Source organism: Sarcophilus harrisii, chromosome 4, assembly GCF_902635505.1.
Source record: "Sarcophilus harrisii chromosome 4, mSarHar1.11, whole genome shotgun sequence".
Classification (NCBI taxonomy): domain Eukaryota; kingdom Metazoa; phylum Chordata; class Mammalia; order Dasyuromorphia; family Dasyuridae; genus Sarcophilus; species Sarcophilus harrisii.
The window spans coordinates 376,877,547-376,890,109 of NC_045429.1; the positions used below are offsets into that span (position 1 = coordinate 376,877,547).

General features: G+C 32.6%; 1 protein-coding gene across 2 annotated transcripts in view; it reads left to right on the top strand.

Annotated features, from left to right (window-relative positions):
- CHRM3 (cholinergic receptor muscarinic 3) overlaps positions 1-12,563 on the top strand; it is a 616,899-nt gene that overhangs the window by 340,981 nt on the left and 263,355 nt on the right. For both annotated transcript variants that reach the window (XM_003767793.3, XM_031966949.1), the window contains exon 3: positions 6,336-6,431. The gene's annotated coding sequence lies outside the window, so the exon portion shown is untranslated. The remainder of the gene's footprint in view (positions 1-6,335; positions 6,432-12,563) is intronic.

Sequence of the window (12,563 nt, forward strand, 5' to 3'; positions counted from 1 at the left end):
CAGATTCTTAAATGGGAGTTGTGCCCCCAACCAATTGGGAAATTTAACTAGTTACTGTCTTTTTCAAATCACTCTTTTAGGACAGTCATAACCACAATTCTTCATACTGCTCTCTCCTCCCTAGCTGGCACCTAAACAGCCCTGTCAACTACATTGGCACCATATGATTAGCCTTTCCTCTCATGATCTAAACAGTTCTTCTACTGTTCCAGACTAGGACATGTAAATCTACTTTGCTATAGAGCTATTCCCCATCTCTGTAATTTTTTTATTTAGTGGCCCTATCTCTAGTCATCACTTGCCACATTGAATTTCTCTCATATTAGGATGTAAATGTGAAGGCAGGAAATGCCTTTGCCTTTGTTGTATTGCATGTTGTTTTCATTTTGAACCTGAGTGCAATCAATGTTTGACTCAGAGAAAATATATAATAATTATTTTTCATTCATTAATTCTGCATTTTAAAATCATTTTCCCACCTCCAAGACCCAGCCAAAATAAGTCTTCTTCCATGAAGTCTTCTTTAAATTCAAAGTAGTTTCTGTGGCTTTTCTAATTTCACATCCCTGTGATTGTATTTTTTTAAATATTTCTGAAAATTTTTTCCATATTTGTAATGTCAAAGAAACTGAGGCAAAATAGAGATTAGAGAGTTTTTTAATATTTTATTTGGGTTTCTGAGAGGGACAGATAGTCTGGAGACAGAGCAGAATCCATTCTGCCTCCAGGGCTGAATTGGACTTCTATCTCAAAGAATCCAGCAGCAAAAGTGAGATTCCAATGAGTTATATATGGGTCTAAGCAGTCAGGGGAGACAAAGGCAAGGCATGGAGTTTGAGCATTGGTGAGAGCTAAAATTTCCAGGCAGGGACCATCAATTGGGTTTTGACAGTTTGAGGGGTAGGACCATAAATTCCTGATAACTTAGTAAGGCTTAGGAATCAGGATATCTGAAATCCCCCTTATCTGAGATTAAAAATTTATAGTTTGTAACCCTAGAGTAGCTAGTCCTAAATTATATCAGTACTAATAGTCAGGGAGGGGGAGTTGCCAAGAGGAGGATTGAGGCAGAATAATTCAGGGAAACTGAGGTAGAACAATTAGGAAAACTGAGGCAGGACAATTTAGGGAAACTGAGGCAGGGCAATTTAGGGAAACTAAGGCAGGACAATAAAAGGAAACTATGGCACAACATATTAATATGTTATATACATTTATGCTTTTAATTAGATTCTCTGCTCCTAAAAGGCAAAAATTGTACTTTCATATTTTCAGTGTCAGGTCCATTTAATGTAATGTTGTATGTACTTAATAAATTGTTAAATCTAATTTTCACATTGCTTTATTTTTTGAAGGAATTTTGAGGACAGATTAGATTGTGTATTTATTAATTTTATTTTACATTTGACTTTATTGACATAGGGAACTCCCTTTATCACTGCAAATCTTCACTTGCTCTGCAATCTATGGTCATAGAGTTACTTGTGACCTGAGAGTTTATTGACCAGCCCCAGACCATAAAATCAGCAAATGTCTGAGGTGGGATTGGAAACTGAGTATTTCTGATGACTGGAACAACTTTATCTACTTCACCACTGGCTACTTCTCAATTAGCCATAGGAACAAAAAGTTTTGTACTAAAATTTCTTTTGTATATGTATACTACAATAACATACTAATTTGTCTGTAGTATGCTGATTATTGTTAACTTACTGCTTCCTGGTAAAGACAAACTTGTCTTTTTAATCCAAGTATAGGTCTGGGTTCTTAATTGATTAGTGGAAAAATAATTACCTTTCCTTGAGTCTTTGAAAGGTTAGTTGGAATTATCATAACAAATTTTACATAGTACTTAAAAATCAGTAGAGTACTTTACAAACATTATTTCACTTGAGCTTAATTAAAATCCTATGAGCAAGGTACCAAAAATTTTGTCCCCATTTTTCAGATAAAGAAATTTAAATCAGAAAAAAATAATTTATTTGACCATAGTCAACAAGATATGTTAGATGTGATATTTTGATCCAGGCCTTTATAATTCTTACTTATTTAGTTCAACTAGTAATAAGATAATTCTAGAGTCTATGTTGTCAGTTGAAATTGTTATAGCATAATGTAGACAGTTTAAAAACGGATACTGATCATCATGTCCTTAAAATGTTTTCCTGTTAGTTGAAAGTTATATATGATGTTGAAAATAAATTTTATTTTAATTTATTTCAATCTGAGATTTCTCATTGTATCATCAATAAAATTTTGTAAGCATGAGCATCCAGCTGCACAGTCCATTTATTCAGAAATAAGCACAATATTCCTTGGCTTGGAATCCCTTCCATGTGATTGTCATTCTGCAGCCAACTTTCCCAAAAGTTTGACAAAAATACTAACTTCCTTAAAAGGCAAAGATAGAACTAGAATAAGAAATCTTTCCCCTACCTCCTTTTTTTTTTTTTTTTCTTGTCATTCTTTCTCCTTGCTAATTGTCTAACAATGACTTCCCCGTTCTGGTTCCTATCATACATCTAGTTATTTCAGGCAAATTGGTTGTCCACTTCAATTAACAAATTGGTGCCTCTTTATAGGGATGTCTCATTTGTTTGCGAAAGGATCACATCCAGACATCATGATTTCCTCTAATTAACAGAACTATTCACCATCCTTTGCTTCTCATGAGTCTGGAAGAAAGGGGGGATATCAGAGAAAATTTTCAACAGTGAAAATTCATTTCAATAGAGGAAAAGTCAGTCTGGCATATAGAACAACCTGTTTGTTTTTCCCCTATTTGAAATTCTAGACCTTAATTGAAATTCCTATATAATCTGAACTTTGTCCTAATACAATAATAAATATCAATGGCAGTAATTAATAAAGGGAAATGGGACAAAGTATTATGCACAAAGATGAATGGAGGGGAATTATCTCTTTTTCATTATTTTCTCCCTTGTATCTTGAAATATTTATTAATCTGTGAAATTCTCACCAATATCTAATAAAAAATGTAGAGTCCCACTGGGAATCCATATAACATTAGTAAAGTTACTTGTAATCTAAATCTAAAATTTCTTCTTTGATAAGATTATTCTTAACATAGGACAAGATTTTCTAACTGGAGCTTTGTCAGTTTTAGAGAAAGATTTATCCAAAGATAATTTGCAGTTAAATTAAATAGTTTCTATTTAGGTTTCAGTTATTTTCCTTTTAAGTAAGGGGATTAAATATCTTTCATGCAGACTAAGTGGGAAATTTATATGAAAATGCTACTCCTTAGGCTTTCTATTGGAATGATTTTGTTTTTATCTCTGCACCTAATACAATGTTTCACATACAGTAGATGGTTTACAAATGCATTTAATATTGTGCTTGAGGTAGTAAGAGCAAGAGACCTTGTTTTTCTCTACTTCAAATGTTTTTTTCTTGTAAACAATATTTTGTAGGAGTTTGTCTTTTAATCCACTTTGCTTTCATTTTGTGGGAGAGTTCATCCTATTTACATTCACAGTTAAATTTCTGTTAACTAACTGTTATTTCCCACTATCCAATGTTTCCCAAGTCTGTATCACTCTCTCTCTCTGTGTCTCTCTCTCTGTGTCTCTCTCTCTGTCTCTGTCTCTCTTTCTCTCTCCTCCAAAATTTGTTCAGAGCTGTGATCTAGCATTGATTCTGAGGAAAGCTGGGGAGAACTCAGGCAATGAACTGTTTACTCTCTGTCATCTTGTCTCTCCTCTTCCTCCCCCCCCTCAGAAAGATGATCTTAAGTTCAAACATTTTGTTATTGTCCAGATATATTTACTGCATACAGTATTTTTTTTTTTTGGGGGGGGGGGGAGATCCCAGGGTTCTTCAAAGTAATTTTTATTAGAATTTTTCCCTTGGTTAGATTTTAAAATAGCTTATTATAAGGATATCGCCTTTTAATAGTAGCTAATCAAATCCTCTTTTATGCTAGATATATTTAATTTGAAAGATAAGTGCTTATCATTTCTGATTACTATTCAATTAGCACTGACCTGTAATATTTTTAGTGAATAAGATTCCTTTCCCTTCTTTCAACTTTTCTATCTAATAATAACTATTCTGGCAAGGCAAGGGATTTGTTACTTAAGGAACTACTTTTTGTAATAAGTGTCATCAATTTTGTATATTCATATTCTCATATACTTGAACTGAATTTTCTTGGCATTTGGTCTCACTTATCTGGCACTGTTCTTTTCTCCTCAACCTTGAACTCTGGCTAATATGTCAAATGTTTCCAACTCTTATGCTTTAAACTTTAAGATTAAACAATTTATAATCTTATAGATTGCACATAGTTCGCTATGTGCATATGTATCTAAAGTAACAGATAAAATAAGCCTATTATATTTAAAAAATGAATAATTCACTTCTCTCAGTTTACATATAGCCCATTCTCAAAATGCCTTCTCCAAATTTTCCCCTATTTGGGCATCTGAGAAGCTTTGGATTTTGTTTTTGGTTTTATAGTTGCTTTGCTTTGGCTACATTTTTTGTCTCTTGCTTTTAGCTCAAGAAAAACATGAAATTTCATGCCAATATACCTAATTTAATTTGCAATGATTTAATTGTAAGAATTACTATATCTGCATGCCACTGTATGCAGACTTACCTTCCTAAAACTGCTCTTACTGTTTTGACATACAACTGTTTGGAAAATGGTTTCTGTCTTTAAAAAATTTAGTAGGCAAAACTGCTTATTTAAGTAAAGAAGTTTTTTTTTTTCTTTAAAGCCAAAAATCAACACTTAATATGATCTAAAACATGACAAACTTATAATGAAAGGCAATTCTAAATAAAAGCAGCATTTAAAATAGATGTTATAGTATTGGGGGAAGAGAAGTCATCTTTTCAAGTTATTTTTAAAATGTCCCTCCCTATCTAGACAAGATCTGAGAGACCATCAAACCCAACCTTACCATGTAAAGGAATTTACATAATTCCAAGAATGAGCTGATCATATCTTTTTCAAGTTCTGCATTGACTGAAAGTAATTGTTGGAAGTCGCATGGGTTTTTTACTCTATATTATCATTTCATAGATTTCACTAAAATATTTCTCTTTTGACATTTTTCATTCTGTTTTGGGGCCTGAATCTTTGTGAAATGAAGGATAATGTTTATAAATATACAAATAGCAAAGTAAACTAATGAAATATAAGCTGTTAGTAGATCAATAAATCTATAATCAATATAATCAATAAAACCAAGATGTTTAAACTAGTTTTACCTCAGTTCTTATCTTATTTGGCTCTGGGAACTATGGAATTTGGTAATCATCTTTGGATGGGAGATAAAATATGCCTTTTGCTTTAGCCCTTAATAACCACCTAATGAATTTTTATTTTTTCCTCCACAAAAACTTTCATGTGGTTTGTGTTCTAGGAAGAATCCACTTTGTTCTATCAGCAACATTAGCATAGTCATTGTTTAAATTACCTGCACTTTATTGTGCTTCACTTCCATTAATTAGTCATTTCATTTGTTCATGGGGAAAGAAGGAAGGAAGGAAGGAAGAAAAGAAGAAAGGAAGGAAAGAAAAGAAGGAAGGAAAAGAAAGGAAGGGAGGAAGGGAGAGAGGAAGAAAGGAAGAAATAGCATACTTGTTAATGTTTGTATTAATGTTTGTATTGTATGGCAGACATTGGGCTGAGGACTTCAAAATTATCTCATTTGATGTTCACAACAACCCTGAGAGGCAGGTACATGTATTATCTTCATTTTACATCTAAGGAAACAACTGAGGAAAAGAGAGGAATAAGTGATTTGTCAGGATCACACAGCTAATAAATGTCTGATGCCAGACCCAATGATAGATCTGCTCCACTACATCACATATTTAAGTAATGTAGATTTTGGATTAGATGCTCCCTAAATTTCCTTTCAAATTTAAGATTCTGTATTTTTTTTTTTTTTTTGGTCAATTTTCAACTTAATATATCAGAAGTACAAGTTTTGGGGCAACTGAATTCAGGGGTTGGAATCAGGTAGACCTGTTTTATAATGCTACTTAAAATACTATTTGAGCCTGAATCAGTCATTTTTCCTTTTTGTGCATCAATTTCCTCATTCATAAAGTAGGGATAGTATATCTCAGAGTTGTCATAAGGATCAAAATGATATAAATAAGTAGAACACTTTAAAACTATAATTGCTATTAGTACAAGTATTTTCCTGTTCTTTTTCATTGAATTATTTTTCATGGGCTCTTCTTTGTTATTCAGATTTCCAAGTGTCAGATTATAATGGATTTATTGTCTAATAATTTTCCTTTTATGGAAATCTAATCTTCCCTTTTTTTTCCTTTCCCTGTTTCTTTTACAGCCTTCATGGTGATAGAACACCAGGTTTCCTTCAGGAAGAGAAATACACAACAGTGTCTAGTACAGTGGCTTGATTTGATGTTTCTACCTAGAACATGTATGTAAAATTTACTCTATTTTTTTACCTCTAGTTTCTTATAGACATTTTATATAAACATAATTTATTTTCCAAAGTAGAAAACTTTTATTCTGTAAAATACAATCCATAGATACAAAAAAGAAATCCCTATACTTTTGTGGGATATGGGCTTAAAATACCATGATTGTTTTTTATGTTTTTTTTTTTAAATTTTCTTATTTAGTCTGCCTTTGTAGAACTATTTACCTAACAATAGTGCAGTAATGGACTTGTAGTTCATTAGTAGTAGTTACTCTTTTGGCATACATTTTGGTTTGTATATATCAAATAGAATTTGCCAGACCTAGTGCGAGATCGGCTACATCTATAGGCAGCTGGATGGACCTGGAGCCAGGAAGACTCTTCTTAAGTTCAAATCCAGCCTGACACATTAGCTGTGGGACCCTGGACAAGTCACTTAATCCTATTTGCCTCACTTGTTCACATGTAAGCTCAAAAAGGAAAGAGTAAACCATTCCAGATTTTTTGTCAAGAAAACCCCAAATGTGGTTACAAAGATTTGGACCTGACTGAAATAACTAAATGTCAACAAAATGAGCATCTGTCTGGTATGACAATTAAGCAATTAACTTTGTGGAATCTGAATGTTCAACATATGCAATTAAAAGGTCAGTCTTAAGAAAAAAGGATAACATGTTAAATTTAGTATGAGATGTAATAGGTAGACAGACTTTTTCTTTCTTTTACATTTTGTTATGTTTTATTTGAATTCTAATTAATTTCTTAATATTTTCTTCTTTCTCCCATGCCAGAGTGGCACCCTCATAACAAAGAATTTTAAAAAGAGGAGAAAAAGAAAAAAAAATTAGTTCAGCACTACAACCCTCACATTAAACAAATTTGACTATTTATGGTGTTTTCTACACCCTCAGCCCCCTACCTCAATAAAGAAAGAAAAGATTTGCATTCTCATTATGTTGGCATTATGCCTGATGCATCACCTAAAATAATACCAGATAATTTCAATTTCTTAACATTACTGTTTGCTCATTTTATTATTACTCTTTCCATTTGTACTGTTCTTGTTCCTAGTTCTCCTTACTTTACTTCTAATCATTTTATATAATTTTTCATATAGTTTACTATATGGATTATATTCTTTGTTTACTACAACATGATATTACTCTAATGTATTAATGCGTGGTCATTCCTCAAGTCATGGGCATCTACTTTTTTTTTTCCCAATTTCCTTACCTTTAGGAAGAATGTTGCTGTACACATCTTACTATATATGAGGCTATTCATTTTTTTTATTAACATTCTTATTTTATATGCCTAACAACAGGATTTCTGTGTCTTGTGGTATAGGTATTTTTGTCACTCTTTTATAGCATAGTTCCAAATTTACTTTGCAGAGTTTTTTAGACTAATTCATAGCTTTACCATCAGTATCTAAGTATATCCATCTTTCCACAAGCTCCTTCTATATTTATTATTCCCATAGTTTCTTATCTCTACCAATTTGATTGGTAAATATAGTTAATATGTAGTGTAATTTCAGAGATTTAATTGCTCTTATTAGTAGTGATTTGAAGCAGTGGTAGTGATATGTTTGATAATAATTTATAGTTAAACAACTTTTTTTTTTTTTTTTTTTTTTTTTTTTTGCTGAGGCAGTTGGGGTTATATGGCTGGCCCAGGGTCACACAGCTAGGAAATGTTAAGTGTCTAAGACCAAATTTGAACTCAGGTCCTCCTGATTGCAGGACTTGTGCTTTATCTACTGCACCACCTAGCTGCCCTGCAATTATTTTTTCAAGAACTGTTTATATATGTTAACAATAGAATTATTTTTGGTCCTACATATTTTCTTTAGTTACCTATATATCTTTGATATTTGACTCTTCTCAGAATGCTTTGTTACAATTTCTTTGTACCAGTTGATGCATTTCTTTCTTATTCTAATTGCATTAAACTTATTCACATAAAAGTTTTATAGTTTCTTGTAATAAAAATTATCTTTTTTATACTTAGTGACTGCCTTTGTATTATATTTTGTTTAACAATTTTTCCTGTAGTCATAATTGTGAAAGGTACCTGATTGATGACTATCTTCTCAAATTTCAAAATAATAATTTTTGGTCTATCAGAATCTAAATTAGTAAGTTCACTTTTTATTCTGATTCTTCTTTAATTAGTCATATTTCCCAACAGATTATTTGACTTATGCCAACTTGTAATAATTACTCCTTCTTTGTATCTAATAATGATATTAAAAGAAAGCGGATACTTTCTAGTTCTATTCTGAAATTTATAGGGTTTGCAATTAAATCTCTTGTAGGATTCAATACTGAAATTTTTGTTTTAATGTAAGGGTTTTTTTTTTCCACATTAAATTTTACCTAATTGTATATGTGTGTATGTTTTGTGTGTGTGTGTGTGTGTGTGTGTGTGTGTGTGTGAAATCTTAAGTAAATTTGGGTAAGAACTATTTATGGCATTAAATCCATCTAAGAGCAGTTTAGCTAGTATTTTCTGTACTTGCTAATATTAAGTTCTTACATTTGATGAAGAATATGATTCCCTGATTATAAGAAAGTTGAAATATATAGAAAATTGTGATGACCGCTTTAGCACCCAGGATACTTTAGAATCAGGATAAGCAAAAGTCCTTGATCTTTATTCTTTGTGGACATGAATGGAATGGCCTCACAAATCTGGCCAGGAGTCATTCTGCTTTCTTACTGTACCCTTTAATCCCTCCTCCAAATCTCTCTATAGGCTAACAGATCAAGCCAGCACAGAATTGTGGATCAGGCTATTTTCCAAGCAAAGTCTAACTGAGTGTTGTCCAATTGGTAATTAGCTTTAAGTGCTTGCTTGTGCGGAACCTCAATGCATCTGCTCAGTTTCAGCCCATTACAGAAAATCATATCATCTAATTTGGATACTTTTCAAGTAAAAGGATAAGATTTACTTATCAGTCATTGTTCAGATGCTTTACTAATAATATTTATTATCCAAAGACCATTTATTATTTTTAAAAATGGGAAGCAAGTCTATTTTATAAAGTATATGTATAACAAAGGAACTTAATTGTATCATCATTTATTGCTCTTGCTGCATGGCCCTTTCAGGTACTCAAATCTACTCAATACCAGAATTCATAATCTTGCATTTACTTTTTCTGCTTCTTTCTGATAACTCAGACCACTCACTATGTCTTATGGTTTTCTGTTTGCCAGACGCTTGGGTTAAAGTCTGAACATTTAATTCTTCTTTTATTGCCCACCATCTATATATTACATGCAAGTTTAAGTACATGTAATTGAAGGTTTTCTAACTACAGAATAGGTTAAAAAAAAATCTTCCTTTATATAGAATGACTACTAATTGCTGGCAGAAATTGAGATTGACAATGACTTTCATTTTTTTTTTGAAAGTACAACATATTTGTTTAAACTTTTCTAATTTCTTTAACCATTTTCTTATTAAAATATTTTATTAATCATAATAGTCCATTAATAGTAATTTTTACTTTTTCAAAAAAAAAAACTTAATTCAGGTAATAAGTAGCAAAATTCAGGTTATGCTTTGGGTTTAACACTCTTTCTTCACACAACCTTGGCTGCCTCTATCTATAAATAGATTCTCATAGAATGAGATCTGATTAAAAGGTTATAAGAGGACCCTCAGAAGTTATCTAGCCTAATTCTTTCTTATAAATAAGTATACTAAGGCCCAGGAAAAATAAGTGATTTGCCTGAAGTCATATAGATAATTGTAAGGCTTAGAAATGGGATTTGAATCTAGATGGGTTGACTGCCAAACCAGTTATTTTACCCATGCCTTCTGATGTTCCAAATGATAATACTGAGAAAACAAAAGACTCATCATCACAGCTATCAATATAACTTTCATTTACTAAGATTTCAAAACATATGATCTCAACAGAGAAACACTATTATATTTATAAGACTAGATTTATTAATATAGAAAAGAAGGCATATATTCTAGAATGCTTTTGATTAAATATAGGTTAAATCACCAAAAATATTAGTAAGAAAAGTAATTTCCTAGAATCTTCCATTTCTTGACCATTCCAGCTAATATGAGTTTCATTATAATCAGTAGGTACACTAGTGATGAAAACATAGCAGACACCCCAAGCAGAGAGGCATCTTCCACGAAATCAACATGTGGCTGCCTAGAAATTATAACTGAAATACTATTCTTGTGGTATGTATACCCATTGACCTAAATCATCCAAATCACAAATATTCATTAAGCATCTATTATGTATCAGGCATGCTAACCACTGGAGGTACAAGAGGAAGCAAAAGACAATCACTGCTCTTAAGTTTATCATCTTATTTATATCTGACTCTTAACCTATCAAGGTTTGCCTCTCCTGTGTCCCATCCTATCAATTTACTGCTATGCCTACTTGCTAGAAAAACTTCCTAAGATGGTAAATAATGTGAAAATTACTTTTGTATTGCTGTATCATTATACACAAGGAAAAAATATAGAATTTAGAGACAGAATCTTTGAGTAGTGGCTGGATGACAATTTCTCTGATAGACAGTAAAAATTGTTGTTATTGTTCAGTTATGTCTGGATCTTTATGACACCAAACAAACCCTTCTGTTTTCTAATATTTCTCCAAGTCTGTCCAAGTTCACATTCATTTTTTCTATGATACTTTCTTGTCATCTCATCTTCTGCCATCCTCTTTTGCTTTTGTCTTCAGTCTGTCTCACCATCAGGATCTTTTACAGTAAATCACATCTTCTTATTATGTGGCCAGAGTGGCTAAGTGATGCTTCAGTATTTGACCTTTCAGTGAATAGCCTGAGTTAATTTCTTTACGTATTGATTAATTTGACCACTTTGCTATCCAAGGAACTTTCAAAAGTCTTTTGCAGCACCATGATTCAAAAGTGCTAATTCTGTGAAGCTCAATTTTCCTTATAGACCTACTCTTCTGTCATACACTATAGCAGGAAATGGGGGGGGGGGGGAGGAGGAAATCATAGTTTTTAACTATACAGACTTTGTAAGCTTTATAAGCTTTCTCTGCTCTTAGTGTGCTGTTCAGATTTGCCATAGATTTCCTTTTTAAGGAGTGAGTGTCTTTTAATTTCATGGCTGAAGTCAAGGCCTGCAGTGATCTTTTAGCCCAGGTATATATGGCTCTGTTTCCATTTATTCCCCCTGTATTTGCTGGGAAATGATGAGACTAGTTGCCAAGATCTTAGTTGTTAGGTTTATTTGTTTTTTTTATGTTAAATCTTTAAACCAGCTTTTATACCTCTTTCATCCTCATCAAGAGACTTCTTAATTCTTCTTCACTTTCTACCTTATCTTGGTGGAGGGACTTCTGTAGCTCAATGAAACATTGATTATGCTGTGTAGCATAATCCCCAAGGTGGACACTTCATAATGAAGAGTTTTGACAAAAGGTGATCCACTAGAAAAAAGAATGGTGAATCACTCTGATACTTCTGCCAAGAAAAACCTATAGACTATACTAAAATTAAAAAAAAAATAACAATATGATATTGTTGTGCCAAAGTTCCCTTTTGATGTCCTGACCTAGTTTCCCCATTGTCCTATTTAGTTATTCTGCCTCAGGTTATAATCTTTCCTTCTTAATGTTTGATGAGATAAAGGTCTGCCTCAGTTGCTCTGCCCCAAAACCCCAGGCTATAATCATTCCCTCTTAAATCCTTGATAAGATAAAGGTTTTATATCTTTAGGTTATAGACATTCCTTCTTAATGTTTGACAGGATAAAGGTTAATCCATTTTATATGTCATTAGAATATCAGTAACCTCTCTCCATTTTGTGTCATCCTAGGGGTCTCCCCCCCATTAGGTCATCCCCATCCAGGTACCTCCCCCATTATATCATTGTTTTTGTTATCCTATAAAAAGCTTGCCCTCTGATACTTAAGTGCTGGACTCTTTGAGATGATAGTCTTATCCAGCCCTGGCACCAAACATGGATCCATTGGTCCCAGTATCTCTCTCCATTTAATAAACTATTGAATTGGTCTCTAATCTCAGTTTCTCTGGCATTACAATACTGGAAAAATGAATCTCTCAGGTCAGAAGGTGTCAAATAGATGATGGGGGAAGGATTAAG